The sequence below is a fragment of the Aulostomus chinensis genome, chromosome 5, assembly GCF_037954235.1.
Source record: "Aulostomus chinensis isolate RoL2024-O1b breed Wild chromosome 5, RoL_Achi_v1.0, whole genome shotgun sequence".
Taxonomy (NCBI): domain Eukaryota; kingdom Metazoa; phylum Chordata; class Actinopteri; order Syngnathiformes; family Aulostomidae; genus Aulostomus; species Aulostomus chinensis.
In genome coordinates this window covers 1,006,494-1,023,331 of record NC_141324.1, presented here as the reverse complement: position 1 = coordinate 1,023,331, position 16,838 = coordinate 1,006,494, and positions in this window count along the sequence as shown.

Genomic DNA, 16,838 nt, shown 5'->3' with positions numbered 1-16,838 from the left:
CTCTGTCACAGAGCTGTGCTTTTATTACTGATGTTGTTTTGTGTTACGTCGGTGATGTCAGTCACCTGGCTGTTTCTGTTCTGTCTGTTTTTACTGTGAAGCACTCTGTGTATTAGTACTGCGAAGAGCGCTATACAAATACAATTGTACTTCCTTTCCTTACTTACTATCAATGGAATCATTGGGAAAAGAAAGTCATCCTGCCAGATGAAGGCCAAATAGTTTTAGCTTCACGATGTTGAGGGAGGCTTTGTTTAGATGATTCTAGAACAGGGGTGTCCAAACTACGGCCCGCGGGCCCACTGCGGTCAGATTTTAATTGGCCCGCAGCATATTCTAAAAATATCATGGAACATGGCCCACACATGGAACTTGACTTTAACCTCTGAAGCAGCGCTGTACCGGTGGCGGTACAGCTCGTAAACAACGTCCGAAGAGGACGGATTTTAGCGGCAACAATGTATCCGATCATGTTGTACCTCATTCGAAACCTGGTGGTGTAACGACTGAGAAACACCCAATCACGATGAATAACGTTACTTGTAGCTGGAGCTGAGTTAAAATGTTGCTAGGCAACCGGCAAGCAACACCCACAAACTACCTTCATGCTCCCAACGTCATCACCTTCAAACTATCGGCATGAACTTAATCTGTAAGACTCCACGCAGTAGAATTTACTGTCTCCCTGCTGAACTCTCATCTTCAGTGTGTCACTGGAGTGCTGGCACCACTCCACTCCTCGGTCGCCATGCTAACGTCCCCCTGTCCCTCCCTGTAGCTAGCAGCCAGTGTTGCTCCGATCTCCACGACACTCCTTCTCAGTCTCGGTGACGGTCTGCTGAACACGTCAGTAGCAGGCTGAGCCAATCAGGGCCTGGCTTGTTGAGCCGCAGGGCTGAAACCCCAACCAGACCCCAGTTTACAGAGCGGACCATGCATCACTCGATTGACACTTGACACCAGCCTATGAGATTATTTCAGAATATCAGGTAGATATTCTTTTAGCCAATAAACAGACGAAAAAAACGGTACCGAGCATGAGGGGATCAGGTTTCATGGGCACCAACAGGAGGCTTGCGCACCGGCGTGCGTCAAGTTAGCTTGGCTGTGTAAAGCAGCGCTGTAGTCCTTGAAGCCGTGAACGTGGCAGAGCGAGAAAAGATGGCCAGGAAGGGATTTTTCGGCAGAGGAAGAGGCTGAAATGGTGCTTCAGCTGCCCGCTTCAGACACTCGGACACCTGCGGTTGACCGGGCAGACATCCAGCGGTGTTTGCAGGAGTGGACCCAGACTTGGAGCTATGAGGGACCGATCCAGATGTTCCAGATGTGTGTTCATGGACAAACAATAAATAGTGACCTAGCCACTAACCACTGATGTAATTATTAAAATAATGATAAATAATAATAATTCTTAATCTTAAAACATATTTTCAGATGAATATATTCGTCAAAACAAGTGTCTTTCATTTCATTTATTATTTAAAGGGTTAAAAAATAAAAAGGGAAAAACTAAAAAGAGGGGGTCCAGGTTCTGCCAGGTTCTGCCATTGTGGCTCCTGGTGCCACTGCCAGAGAGCCTCAGCTGCACACTGCAACATTTCAACAGGAGACTGACATTCCTTCAAATGTCCTGACATCTGATTGCAGTGGTTCTGTTCCATATTGATATTTTACATCAATCACACAATGAAAGCTGCCTCAGCTGCTTTGAGACAGAGAACAAGCTAAGAGATCTGAAACCAGTCAAATATGCTTTTCTGTGTGCAGACCAGTGAGGGGCATGGAAGGGTATTTTACCACCAACACAGAACCCAGACTTTAGTCATGTGATGAGATGGAGACTCTGGTGATGAAGGTAATGGACAAAATGTGAATTGAAAGAGAACACGTTCAAAAATACCAACTAAACCAAATAAATGAACAAAGAAGCAGCACAAATGACCATTTCTTCTGCACAAATTTACTGGAATTAGACTGCATTTTTGGTCAGTGAGTAGATGAACGAGTGGGTGGAGCCATCCAGAGAGATTTTTTGACCTTCACCCTGAGGTGGGTGGAGCCATCCAGAGAGATTTTTTGACCTTCACCCTGAGGTGGGTGGAGCCATCCAGAGAGATTTTTTGACCCTCACCCTGAGGTGGGTGGAGCCATCCAGAGAGATTTTTTGACCTTCACCCTGAGGTGGGTGGAGCCATCCAGAGAGATTTTTTGACCCTCACCCTCACCCTGAGGTGGGTGGAGCCATCCAGAGAGATTTTTTGGCCCTCACCCTCACCCTGAGGTGGGTGGAGCCATCTAAAGAGATTTTTTGACCCTCACCCTGAGGTGGGTGGAGCCATCCAGAGAGATTTTTTGACCCGAACCCTCACCCTGAGGTGGGTGGAGCCATCCAGAGAGATTTTTTGACCCTCACCCTGAGGTGGGTGGAGCCATCCAGAGAGATTTTTTGACCCTCACCCTGAGGTGGGTGGAGCCATCCAGAGAGATTTTTTGACCCTCACCCTGAGGTGGGTGGAGCCATCCAGAGAGATTTTTTGACCCTCACCCTGAGGTGGGTGGAGCCATCCAGAGAGATTTTTTTAACCTCACACACGAGTGGGTGGAGCCATCCAGAGAGATTTTTTGACCCTCACCCTGAGGTGGGTGGAGCCATCCAGAGAGATTTTTTGACCCTCACCCTGAGGTGGGTGGAGCCATCCAGAGAGATTTTTTGACCCTTACCCTGAGGTGGGGGGAGCCATCGAGAGAGATTTTTTGACCCTCACCCTGAGGTGGGTGGAGCCATCCAGAGAGATTTTTTGACCCTCACCCTCACCCTGAGGTGGGGGGAGCCATCCAGAGAGATTTTTTGACCCTAACCCTCACCCTGAGGTGGGTGGAGCCATCCAGAGAGATTTTTTTAACCTCACACACGAGTGGGTGGAGCCATCCAGAGAGATTTTTTGACCCTCACCCTGAGGTGGGTGGAGCCATCCAGAGAGATTTTTTGACCCTCACCCTGAGGTGGGTGGAGCCATCCAGAGAGATTTTTTGACCCTTACCCTGAGGTGGGGGGAGCCATCGAGAGAGATTTTTTGACCCTCACCCTGAGGTGGGTGGAGCCATCCAGAGAGATTTTTTGACCCTCACCCTCACCCTGAGGTGGGGGGAGCCATCCAGAGAGATTTTTTGACCCTAACCCTCACCCTGAGGTGGGTGGAGCATTCCAGAGAGATTTTTTTGACCCTAACCCTCATCCTGAGGTGGGTGGAGCCATCCAGAGAGATTTTTTGACCCTCACCCTGAGGTGGGTGGAGCCATCCAGAGAGATTTTTTGACCCTCACCCTGAGGTGGGTGGAGCCAACCAGAGAGATTTTTTGACCCTCACCCTGAGGTGGGGGGAGCCATCGAGAGAGATTTTTTGACCCTCACCCTGAGGTGGGGGGAGCCATCCAGAGAGATTTTTTGACCCTCACCCTGAGGTGGGTGGAGCCATCAAAAGAGATTTTTTGACCCTCACCCTGAGGTGGGTGGAGCCATCCAGAGAGATATTTGACCCTCACCCTGAGGTGGATGGAGCCATCCAGAGAGATTTTTTGACCCTCACCCTCACCCTGAGGTCGGTGGAGCCATCCAGAGAGATTTTTGACCCTCACCCTGAGGTGGATGGAGCCATCCAGAGAGATTTTTTGACCCTCACCCTCACCCTGAGGTCGGTGGAGCCATCCAGAGAGATTTTTTGGCCCTCACACTCACCCTGAGGTGGGGGGAGCCATCGAGAGAGATTTTTTGACCTTCACCCTGAGGTGGGTGGAGCCATCAAGAGAGATTTTTTGACCCTCACCCTGAGGTGGGTGGAGCCATCGAGAGAGATTTTTTTACCCTAACCCTAACCCTGAGGTGGGTGGAGCCATCCAGAGAGATTTTTTGACCCTCACCCTGAGGTGGGTGGAGCCATCCAGAGAGATTTTTTGACCCTCACCCTGAGGTGGGTGGAGCCATCCAGAGAGATTTTTTGACCCTCACCCTCACCCTGAGGTGGGGGGAGCCATCCAGAGAGATTTTTTGACCCTAACCCTCACCCTGAGGTGGGTGGAGCCATCCAGAGAGATTTTTTGACCCTAACCCTCACCCTGAGGTGGGTGGAGCCATCCAGAGAGATTTTTTGACCCTAACCCTCACCCTGAGGTGGGTGGAGCCATCCAGAGAGATTTTTTGACCCTAACCCTCACCCTGAGGTGGGTGGAGCCATCCAGAGAGATTTTGTCACCCTCACCTTAGGTGGGTGGAGCCATCAAGAGAGATTTTTTGACACTCACCCTGAGGTGGGTGGAGCCATCTAAAGAGATTTTTTGACCCTCACCCTGAGGTGGGTGGAGTCATCCAGAGAGATTTTTTGACCCTCACCCTGAGGTGGGTGGAGCCATCGAGAGAGATTTTTTGACCCTCTTCCTCACCCTGAGGTGGGGGGAGCCATAGAGAGGGGTTTTTTTACCCTCACCCTTAGGTAGGGGGAGCCATCGAGAGAGTTTTTTTACCCTCACCCTTAGGTAGGGGGAGCCATCGAGAGAGTTTTTTTACCCTCACCCTGAGGTGGGTGGAGCCATCGAGAGAGATTTTTTTGACCCTCACCCTGAGGTGGGTGGAGCCATCCAGAGAGATTTTTTGACCCTCACCCTGAGGTGGGTGGAGCCATCCAGAGAGATTTTTTGACCTTCACCCTGAGGTGGGGGGAGCCATCGAGAGAGATTTTTTGACCCTCACCCTGAGGTGGGTGGAGCCATCCAGAGAGATTTTTTGACCCTCACCCTCACCCTGAGGTGGGTGGAGCCATCAAAAGAGATTTTTTGACCCTCACCCTGAGGTGGGGGGAGCCATCCAGAGAGATTTTTTGACCCTCACCCTGAGGTGGGTGGAGCCATCGAGAGAGATTTTTTTACCTTCACCCTGAGGTGGGGGGAGCCATCCAGAGAGATTTTTTGACCCTCACCCTGAGGTGGGTGGAGCCATCCAGAGAGATTTTTTGACCCTTACCCTGAGGTGGGGGGAGCCATCGAGAGAGATTTTTTGACCCTCACCCTGAGGTGGGTGGAGCCATCCAGAGAGATTTTTTGACCCTCACCCTCACCCTGAGGTGGGTGGAGCTAGCATTGGAGATAAAGTAGCAGTCAGGGCTGGACTTGATTAGTACTGCATATAGTACACACACACACACACACACACACACACACACACACACACACACCTCACACATGCATCTGAACACACACACACACGTGTCACACATGCATCTGAACACACACACGTGTCACACATGTATCTAAACAAACACACACATACACACAAGTGTCACACATGTATCTGAACACACACACGTGTCACAAATGCATCTGAACACACACACACGTGTCACACATGCATCTGAACACACACACGTGTCACAAATGCATCTGAACACACACACACGTGTCACAAAACTGAAATCCAGGGTTTAGGGACTAAAAAAGACCCAGAGACCCACAACAAAAATAATAAACCAGTATTTCCATGGATAAGGAAGCCTAACAAGGTCACCAAGAGATGGAAACAACTTGGAGGATAGAAAATTGTTTCAGTTTATCTGACAGCTGATTGGAGACGTGGCTCAAAAGTGACCGTTACCATAGAGATGGGAACAGAAAGCTGACACAAGAGGAAGGTTCCAGCTCTGAAAAAGGACTTTGATCCAAATCTTGAACTGCCAGTAGAAATATCCTTTTGTATGTTGACCTTTGTTGACAGAAGTCACTTTAGCTTGGCAGTGAAGAGAATGGCTGCTAGCTTGACAAAGAACTGCACAAACCAGGTTCAAGCTGGACTTTGGACCCTGGTATCTGCAACGACTCCATCAACTCCTAATCTAGCAGCTCTGCTGGGTCCAACTATTTTACAGAACATTTGACAGACCTGTGGAGCAGTGAGGACACACAAGAGTGGACCTTTGCTATCTGGGTGTCCTCCAGTCAGGTGACTGAAGTCATCCGGTCACGTGACTGAAGTCATCCGGTCAGGTGACTGAAGTCATGTCAGTCAGGTGACTGAAGTCATCCGGTCAGGTGACTGAAGTCATCCGGTCAGGTGACTGAAGTCATGTCAGTGATGTCACTTGGCAGGCCTGTCTTTGCCGTCTCATTCCAGAAAAGAACCCAGACTCCACCTGTGGCTCCATGATCACTGATGGACCTCTGGTTGGAGGCTGGACGATGATGTTTGGACTGGAAGGAAAACTCCTTGTCCAAATTGATGGTGTTCAAATTTAAAGTCCCACAATCAGAAGCAGCTGAATCTGACAGGTGGAGGTTTGGAACTACAAGATGGTGATGTTTTCTTGACTCCATGCTCTGACTGTCAGGGTGGATGACAGCTTCTTCTGTTGCTGCATCTGAGTGGCTAGGATGGGAGGTTTTACCTCCCCAGGTTGTCTGGTTCCAGGGGACATTTTAAAATTCCAGTCCCCTGCCTGGGCTGAACCTCAAACAGAAGTCAGTGAGGATGGGCATCCCTGTAGGTGCTCAACATGCAGCAAAGGTTTTAGTGACAGAAGACATTTGGATGAACACATGAGAACACACACTGGGGAGAAACCAAAAATGTACCTGGCACGAGGCTAAACATGAATTAATTTTGACCCCATCTGGAACGACATCAGTCAGGATCCTGTCATGTTTCAACTCACTCTACTTCCTGTCACATGGATGACCCATGATCGTCCTTGGACTCAGAGACAGAACCGTGTGTGGAAAGAGGATTCCCAGGAATCACTTTCTCTTTAAAGTGGAAAGCCTTGATGATTGGTGGGGCTGACTGCTGACCCGATACCGGTGAGCGTGTTACGTCATTTCCTGCCTGTAATCCTGTCGCTGTGTTGTTCACTCTCTCAATGCTCCCTCAGGTGTACTGCTAACTTCATCGCTTTAAGCACCACTGTATACGACGTTTTGGTGTAATACAGAGGTTTCTGTCACTTCAGTCTTTAGCAGGACTTTGCTCTGAAATTCCTCGTTCTATTTGTTCTATTTGCCACAGGTCCACTAGCTCACCTTAGCATACTAGCTATGGCCGCTCTCTCTCTTTCCGCCTCTCCCCCACCTCTCCCTCCCTCTCCTGCTCCATGTGCCAGATGTTTAGTGACTCCTCTGCCTCCTTTAGTGCTAATGGTACGTGTAAAAAGTGTAGTTTGTTTGTAGTCCTGGAGGCGAGGCTTAGAGAGTTAGAGACTCGGCTCCGCACCATGGAAGCTAGCGCTAGTCCTTTACCTTCAGGAGCTGCTCAGTCCACCTTAGCGGGTGCGGAGCCACCTAGCCTAGCCACCGCTAGCAGCTCCCCTGCAGCTCCCGAGCAGCCGTGATGTCACCCAGCGGGCTCAGGTGAGCCCCTGCATGGTTTCTCCCTCTCTCTTTGTTTCTCTCCTCCCTCTCCTGCTCTTAGGAAAGATCCAGGAGGACTCTGGCTGCTTCCTGTTCTGCCCTCCCACCTGACATCTGGGAGAAGAGTTGATTGGAGCCTGGTTGCCCCTCCACCTGGCTGGTTCCAGGGAGGCCTCTTTATCAGCCACTCCCCTGCTTTGTTCTGGGTCTCTCTCTCTTTCTGGCGGCCTGCTGAGCAACATACTCTGAGAAACCACTTTGTAAGATCAACTTATTTGGAAGTGGGAGGTGGTCGGTTGAGGTTAGATTGGGGTACCCCACACCTTACATCACGTAGTCTTCTTTTGTATACCACACTAGTTTATGGGTTGGTGCCATCCTTGTACGTTTTTGACAACCTTGATGAGTTAGACGGGCAGGCCTTTTGCTACTTGTGTTTCTTGTGTCAGGAAGATTTCAGTTAGGCCTTGTTTTGATATGTTAAGTTAATTTGTTTGGCACAATCCCCTCACGGCCTACCTTCCCTCCCACTTTGTACACAACTCTTGTTCTTGTGGTCACTTCTATTTTTGTGAAATAAATAATTCTTGCACTGATAATTTTCCACTTGGCTGTTTGTGTTATTCCTTGTGTGGCCACAAGGAACGTAACAATGAGGCAGACACTGGAAATGTTCTCCCTGAAGGAAGTGAGCTGTACAAAGTGGACAAAAATGTCTGCTGAGAAAAGTTCAGCTAAAGAGAACAGCTGTAGTCAGAGGTGTTGTTCCAGTGGTGCCTGGTTCACTCCCAGTCTGAGCTGCTAATGTTAGCATGAAGCCTCCTTCTATCAAGATAAGAAACATGCTGAAGTCCATGAGTTAGCAAATGTCCACGTTAGCAGAATGTCAGCCTGAGCCAACATTAGCTTGCTGGCTAACTTGCAAAATAGCACAAGCTAGCTGAGAGCAACACTAGCTAGCTTTGACTTCTGCATGCAGGGTGCAGCAGGGATTTCTGGCCCCATGAAGACTGATCACAATGGAACCGCACCACCAGAGACCTCCATATCACGGTCAAGAATGCCCTTTCCACCAAAGAACTCCACCAGAATGAGGGACACCAGCCACTCCTGACTGATTCCAGTTGGATGGCGTCATGTAGCTGTCACAATCACGAGAGCGCAAATCCAGACTAAACGAGCTCAGGATCAGGAAGGGAGGGCATCAGAAACAGAACATTGAGAGGTCCAAAGTAATATTGTGGCCATGAATGTTTTTGTCTTCAGTGTCTCAACTGTGACAGAGAGCAGCTGCTGAGGCTGGTCTTAAGATCTGCTGCTATAGGCTCAGACTGCTGGGATCTCCCATGATGCACTGGGCTTCTCTCTCCTCCTCCTGTCCTCATACGTGTTCCTGACTCCTCTTCTTCTCCCCTCATCCCAGATCCTGGTGCTGGTGGAGGAGGCTCCAGACCTGAAGAGGCTCCAGCTGCCACCCGTAGCTCCACCTGCTCACGTCCTCGTCTGTCCATCAGTCTCTCCTCCTTTCTCTCTCTTTATCTCTGTCCCTCTCTCTCCTTCTGTCTCTCTGTCTTCCTCCATTCTCTGTCTTTGTCTCTGTCCATCAGTCTCTCCTCCTTTCTCTCCCTCTTTATCTCTGTCCCTCTCTTTCCTTCTGTCTCTGTCTACCTCCATTCTCTGTCTTTGTCTCTGTCCATCAGTCTCTCCTCCTTTCTCTCTCTCTTTATCTCTGTCCCTCTCTGTCCTTCTGTCTCTCTGTCTTCCTCCATTCTCTGTCTTTGTCTCTGTCCATCAGTCTCTCCTCCTTTCTCTCCCTCTTTATCTCTGTCCCTCTCTTTCCTTCTGTCTCTGTCTACCTCCATTCTCTGTCTTTGTCTCTGTCCTGCTCTCCTGCTCTCTCTCCGTCCCCACCGATCCTGGATCTGCTCCACCTTCCTGCTGGTAAAGGAAGGTTCTGGTGGCTGCTGTTGCAGGATGTGCTGCTGATGGAGAATTGTTGGGTGGAGGTTCATTGAAGGAGGGAGGTGCTGGACCTGCTCTACTTGGACAGAATCAGGACAGAACTTTGGTTGGCGTCTGGTGCCACACAAATAAACCTGACTTGACATGTAGATCCAGTTCCTCCTCATCCTGTAGAATTATTCAGTTCACTCATCGTGTCATTGACTTCAAATTCTGCTACCATGGTAACACTGACAACTATCGATTGGGTAGTGATTCCGCTGGGGTGGTGGAAAGCTGTGAGATCCCTGAAGCTGGTTCTATGAAGGAGTTCTTGAACTCAGTTCCAAGATGGCAGCAGTTTCACCAGTTGGTTGCTAACATGAAGTTCTGATTCCTTGCTTTGTTCCTTTGGTTGCCAGTTCGTTGGTTTCTGCTCTGCCAGATGGGTTTTCCAGTTCCTTTTGCTTCTTCTGTGACAGACATGAAGAAGTTTTCTTTTGCCTCCTCACAACCTGAGTGACTTGATTCCTTCAGGATGGAAATGTTGCCTGTCAGTGGTTGGACCAGTCAGCCAAGACTTTTGAAGAAGCCAGTCTCTTCTGTCATTCCTTCATTTCATTCATCATCAACTCAGTCTGGCTCAAACCTGGCCTGTTTCCACTTCAACCATTCACTGGTCACCAGACTGCTCTGGTTCCCACACTCACTTGCAGTGTTGGGCCTTCATATTTCGGAGGAACGTGAAATGAACGTACAGCCCTGCTGCCGAGTGAACGCGACTGTGAACGCCTTCCATCTGGTGTCTGGGAACGGTTCGCTCTCTCGTTCATCTTCGGTCAGTGGGGTACCAGATTTCAGCCTGAAAAAACTCCCGAAACACCTCTTAATGTTTCACGGAAAAAACCCCAACCTGGCAACGCAGCCACCAGCGTCGCTCCGCCGCGCGCGTCACCAAAACAGAAAGCAGCATGGAGGAGGCGGCAGGAGCGGCGTGGAGTTGGAGCCCACGGACAAGACGGAACTGGACTCAACGAACCAGCAAGGATGCGTCGGACGGTCATTTGAACGAGTTAGGACAAAGTCCAGGAGGACGGCGAAAACCTTCCATTTCTGAGCAAACTTTGCCGCCGCGTTTCAGAAAGAAAAGACGCACTTGAGTCGATCCACCGCAAAGCTGAGACGGCATCTTGAGCTGAAGCAGCGGGAGCCTGTCAAGGGTTGAGCAGGTAAATACAGGAGGGAGAAGGACACAAAGTTGGAGATGAAGATGCAGGCTGCCATGAATTCATTTGTGACAAGTACATCCGGGTCTTCCAACTGGAACGTGGAGGTCTGCACTTTCAGATGGGCAGCATTCAGTAAAGTCCAAAACTGATGTGTGAGAGGTTTGATTTGAAGGAAGGACAGGGAGAAGAACACAGCAGCATCATGAAGGTTGGGCTGCTGCTCCACCCTTGAGTTGAGCTCTGGAGAATGCATGTGTGTTCGATGTGAGAGGAGAGGCAGCCGGACGCTGACACACTCAGCTGCTCCCTCCAAATGAATAGAAAAAGGCCAGTTGGAATCACAGCAGTGTAGAATTTTGGCATGAACTCCATCTGAAAACACCACTCAAGAACGCCAAGCTTTTCCTTGTGTCACACACTCTGGGATCATCTGAGTCTCACGTCCCACAGTGGGTGAAGCCTCCAGATATCAGCACACTGGAGCACATTGGCTCTGTCTGGGGTTGTCCACATGTTCCTCTTGAGATTAAAAGCTAGCATGATCCCAGAGCAATGAGCTGGGGCTCCATGTGAAGGTGGAAGTCTGACCTCTCCAGAGACACCAAGCTGGTCCATTCTGGACTTTCTGGGCCCAAACAGCACCTGTGAGAGCTGCCTCAATGTTCAGCTGAGTTCAGGGGTGTAGCAGCAGCCAAACCTTCATGGTGCTCCCTGGGTTATTTTCCCTGGCCTTCCTTCAAATCAGACCTATCACACATCAGAGGAAAGCTTCCAATCTCTCTCTCACAGGAAGTCCTAAACATGGGGGCCGACAGGAGGGTTCCCCAGCTGAACCACCAGCATGGTGTCTGCACGTCATGGAGATTCTGGGTCCTGGTCCAGGCAATGACAAGCAGCCTGAGAAAAGAAGGTGGAGAACCTTGGAGCTGGAGAAGAAGACCTCTGTCCATATGGTCAGGGTTCAGGTCCTTCCTGGGACACACTGTCCCCTATTTCCACAAAGGTCTCCTGGTTTCTCAGCACAGTTGTGTGATCGTCTTCCAGCACTCCCTCCTCATCCCTGCATAGACCTCAGTCCATAGGGTCAGGGTTCAGGTCCTTCCTGGGACACACCGTCCCCTATTTCCACAAATGTCTCCTGGTTGCTCAGCACAGCTGTGTGATCTTCTTCCAGCTCTCCGTCCTCATCCCTGCATAGACCTCAGTCCATAGGGTCAGGGTTCAGGTCCTTCCTGGGACACACCGTCCCCTATTTCCACACAGGTCTCCTGGTTGCTCAGCACAGCTGTGTGATCGTCTTCCAGCTCTCCCTCCTCATCCCTGCATAGACCTCAGTCCATAGGGTCAGGGTTCAGGTCCTTCCTGGGGGCTTGGTCCACCACCCTAAAGTGGTGATCACCCGTCCCCTATTTCCACAAGTCTCCTGGTTGTTGGAAGTTGATCACAAACCAACCCATCTCAGAAAATGAGAAGACCACGTCCCACTCCTCCCTTGAGGCGGTCGTGGTGTTTCAGCATTTTCAGCGCCCAAGAGCCGTGGAGGGAATGACTGTAAGATGAATGTGACTGTTACCTTGATGAGCTGTCTCCTGCTTCTTTGTAAACGTAGCCTTGATCAGCTCTCCCTGTTTTACAGGTGGACCAGTACGTCAGCACAAAGGGGTGTCCCCTCAGGGTGGTGATTGGCGTCCAGAAACACCGAACAGCAACCGTGCAGGTTGCAACATTGGCCTTGTCGTTGGAGGAGGATGCTGTGAGTTTGTGTTTGCAGTCAAGCTGCCTTTTTGTTGTAGGAGCGACTGCTCACAATGAGTCACAGTCCAGTCACCGTCTCTCTTGTTCCCGCGGTGGTTCGATGCATACGACCGACCCATCAGGACTCGCTCCCAGAAAATGTCTTGTCAGTCGTTTTGATTGGCAGCGCTGGAATGGGACCCCAAGGTCACAAATGACATGGGTGGACTCTGGGATATGTGCGTCCCTACAGAAATGCACAGCCTGTTCATGGCAACCCTGTCATGTATTCAGCCCTGCTCACAGATCTCTAATCCAGTGTTCATGTCACACTATCCTTCAACAGCTACGAGGTCGACCCTTCCACCAGTCAAGAAGTCCCAAGGGCTGCAGAGACACAGGCGGCGAACAACGTCACTCCCGCCCAGAAGGGAAAAGGGGCCCGGTACATGGCACACACCACCCAAGTAGCCGAGGCCCATCACAGAAGGATGCTGCTAGAACAAAGCCTGGAGGCGGCTGAGCTGACGATGGTCCTGATTGAGGAGGTGTTTTGATCCTCATGAACACCTGCACACCACCGGTGCATCTGAGAGTCCTTCAGACAGTTGATTCATTCATTTGAGCCTGACTGTCAGCTTCTCCCCCCCAGACTGGAAAGCAGAGAAACCACTCTTACTTGCTGGGGTGTACCGTCCTCCTGCACCTCATTCTGAGTTCTTAGAAGAATTCCCTGACTTTCTGTCACAGACTCTCCAGCTGGTCCAGAGCACTGCTCCCCCCCTGACTAGAACTGGTAGCAGAGACCAGGTCTTTCCTGGACTGCTTCTCTGCATGGCTCCCTGTCAAATTCAGAACAGAATTTAAAATTCTTCTTCTACCATCAAAGTCCTCAACAAGCAGGCTCCTTCATCCCTGACAGAGCTCCTAGTCCCCTATGATCCAGCTAGAACCCTTCACTCCCAGGATGCAGGATTCCTGCTGGTTCCTAGAGTTCTAACAGTAGAATGGAGCCAGAGCCTTCAGCTATAAGGTTCCCCTCCTGTGGAACCATCTCCCAGTTTCAGTCAAGGACTCAGACCCCCTCTCTGTGTTTAAGAGCAGACTTAAGACCTCCTTGTTGATCAGGCTTATAGTCAGGACTGCTTCGGCTGGCCCTTAGATCTGCTGCTATAGGCTCAGACTGCTGGGATCTCCCATGATGCACTGGGCTTCTCTCTCCTCCTCCTGTCCTCATACGTGTTACTAACTCCTCTTCTTCTCCCCTCATCCCAGATCCTGGTGCTGCTGGAGGAGGCTGCAGACCTGAAGAGGCTCCAGCTGCCACCTGTAGCTCCACCTGCTCACGTCCCCGTCTGTCCATCAGTATCTCCTCCTTTCTCTCCCTCTTTATCTCTGTCCCTCTCTTTCCGTCTGTCTCTCTGTCTTCCTCCATTCTCTGTCTTTTTCTCTGTCCCCCTCTCCTTCTCTCTTTCTCCACTGATCCTAGATCTGCTCCACCTTCCTGCTTGGTAAAGGAAGGTTAAAAACAGACCAACAGACCCCAGAGCGGCAGGATCCACAACACCGTCTCCTCTTCCACAGGGCTGTCTGTTGTGCCCCCTCCTGTTCACTCTGCTGACGTACAGGTGAGGACCAGATCCAAGTCAGATTCCTGATGATGTCATCAGGGGGCTTTCCCAGTGTATTTGATCCTAGAATTCTGTCTTTGATCTCAGGACACATCAAAGAAACTGAATTCTGGCGAGTGTGTGAGAGCCTTCCAGGCTGGGCTAGAAAACCCATCTCAACCTTGTGTGCTCCAGAGGAGAAACCCCAAGCCTGTGTTGTAGCAGCAGGTAGAGCCATCAGTCCACCACCATGAAGCCCCACTTTGTCAAGGACCCTGCCGGCTGGCTGTGCTTCAGCATGCTGGTTGGAATCTGGCTGTATAACGCCATGGTCATCCCCAAGCTGGTGCTCCTTCCTCACTAGAAGGAAGCACACCTTCCAGGGGCGGTCCTTGTTGGTGAGTGTCTCTGACTGCTAGCGTTCCACTTTGTCATCACATCAGAAACCTCAGAATGACACGTTGTTTCTTCTTCTGCAGCTTATTTTATTGCATCGGCCCTCTGTGTGGCAGCCCTGGTAGGAGCCTCAGATCCTGGCCGTCCACCTGTGGACCCTCATCCCTCCCTCTGGTGAGGACGCAGACAATATGGCCTCTTAGTTCCTCTCCTCCATGTGTTCCATGCATACATGTCATTGTTTCATTCATCAGTCTTTCTTTTCAAGGTTCATATGCTTGTGGTTCAGCTCACCAAGTGGCACCGTTAGGAGTCTCTGTCACTGCGTTATTGGAAATGTGGTAAAATGAAGCCTCCTGGACTGGTCAGCAGACCAAAGTCCTCCTTGAATGCTACATGAGTGTGTGACCACGTCAGCTGGAGCCAGAACCACCACAATGCCGCTGATCGCTCTCTCTCTTTGTGCCACAGAGCAACAGCACTGGACGCTGTGCAGGAAATGTGAGACAATGAGGTCTAAAAGGTCCCACCACTGCAGCGTTGTGACCACTGGGTACTCAGGATGGACCAGCACTGTCCCTGGTGAGGACACACACACACACACACACACACACACACACACACACACGCAGGTCAACAGCGTTCCAAACACAAACGTATCAAAAGCTTCAGATTCAGCAGGTTGGGTCCTGTCAACACAACAAAGGTGGATGATGTCATCTCAAGGGTTCATTGTCCTCCAGGATCAACAACTGTGTAGGAGAGGACAACCACTGGCTCTTCCTGCAGCTCTGCCTCTACGCGCTGGTCCTCAGTCTCCTCACGCTGCTGCTGCTCTTCTGCCACAGCTTCTATTTCCAGCCAGTAGCCACACCAGACCAGGTACATGCAGCAGGAAAGACCTCAGGTCAACAGGTTCTGCTGACCAGATGTGTTCAGAAGCTACCGGCGGCGTTTGAGACGTGAAATGTGCACGTCAGGGTTGGTCTTCCTGATGTTTTCTGTTTTCCAAACCAGGAGACGTTCATGAAGTGGGTCAGCTGAGAGCCTCAGGAGTCCTGAGCGTCCTCATGTTGGCTGGCATCAGCGTCCTGTCCTGCATCCAGATGTCAGGCATCCTCTCTGAGTCCTGCCTACTCACCTCCAGACTTCTGTTCCCTCTTCAGCTGAATGTTCCTGCTCCAGATTGTGTTGTGCGTTTTCCTCCTAAAGAAACAACTTTGTGGTGGCGTTTATTTTGTAAGATGACGTCTCATCTTCCACTGTCCTTTACCCCCAACAGGACACGACCATGATTGAGAGAGCGGCTCAGCTCCCAGGTGACGGTGAGTGTGTTGACCTCTTGAGACCTTTTGGACTGTAGAATTGGTTGAAAGCAGTTTCCAGTGCAGGGCGACAGGGTTCCACTGTGGAACGGTTCTATTTGATCTCTTATTGGGAGTTCCACTGCAGAAACCCACCGTGGAATCCTTCTAAACAGGAGTAACAGAGAGTGAGTCCTGTCACTTCTGGTTTGATATGCTAAGCTAAGCTACCTAGCTGCTAGCTACAGATGACACAGCCTGATAACAAAGCATCTCATTGTCTCCAGTTCTCCTGCCCCACCTTCTCAAGTGAGGATTTCAATGTTTTCCTTCCAGCTCTGTCACGGGAGGTCCTGGCAGTTTGCTCTCTCAGGTTTGTGGAACTCTCTGGAAAGTCCTGTGGCTTGTCCCTGTGACACGGAGACAGACGCTCCAAGCCAGACACCATGACTTCCCCATGGTATAGGAGGGATTACAAAATGAAGAGAAACATTGACCAGTGGTTCGTTCAGGACTTTCTTTATTGGAGTCCAAAATGTCATCAGGGCTCTCCTTTATTTAGCAGAAAACTCCTGTGTGCGACTCTCCAATTTGATATTCTGGGATTTTCTGTGTTGGTGTTGCCTGATCACCAAAATCTCATCAATATTTGGATCATTGCTCCTATGGACAGGAGATTGCTCATCAAGTCATCAACAAAGGCCCCAGCACAGGAAGACCAAGAGTCTCCTGAGGTCCTCTGAGTCCCCAGCCTCAGGAATCCCAAGCTAGCAGCTCCTCAGACTGGAGCCCAGATAAAAGCCTCCCAGAGTTCTAGTAGCAGACACGTCTCTACATCAACGCTCAGAGGAGACGGCGCCAATCAGGCCTTTGGAGTCAAACAGCTGCTAAGAAACCACTGCTAAGGAAGAGCAGCAGGCAGGACATTGGTTTGGACCAAGACATTCAAGGAGGGGACATCAGACCAGAGGACATCTGGGCTTTGGTCTGATGAGTCCACATGGGAGATCTTTGGTTCCACCGCCGTGGCTTTGTGGACACAGAGAAGATTCACAGAGGTCTCTCCATGCAGGGTTCCATGAGCCACATGGAGGCCTCTCCTGTCCTCTCCTCTCCCCTCTCTCCTCTCCTCTCCTCTCTCTCCTCTCCTCTCCTCTCCTCTCCTCTCCTCTCCTCTCCTCTCCTCTCCTCTCCTCTCCTCTCTCCTCTCTCTCCTCTCCTCTCCTCTCCTCTCCTCT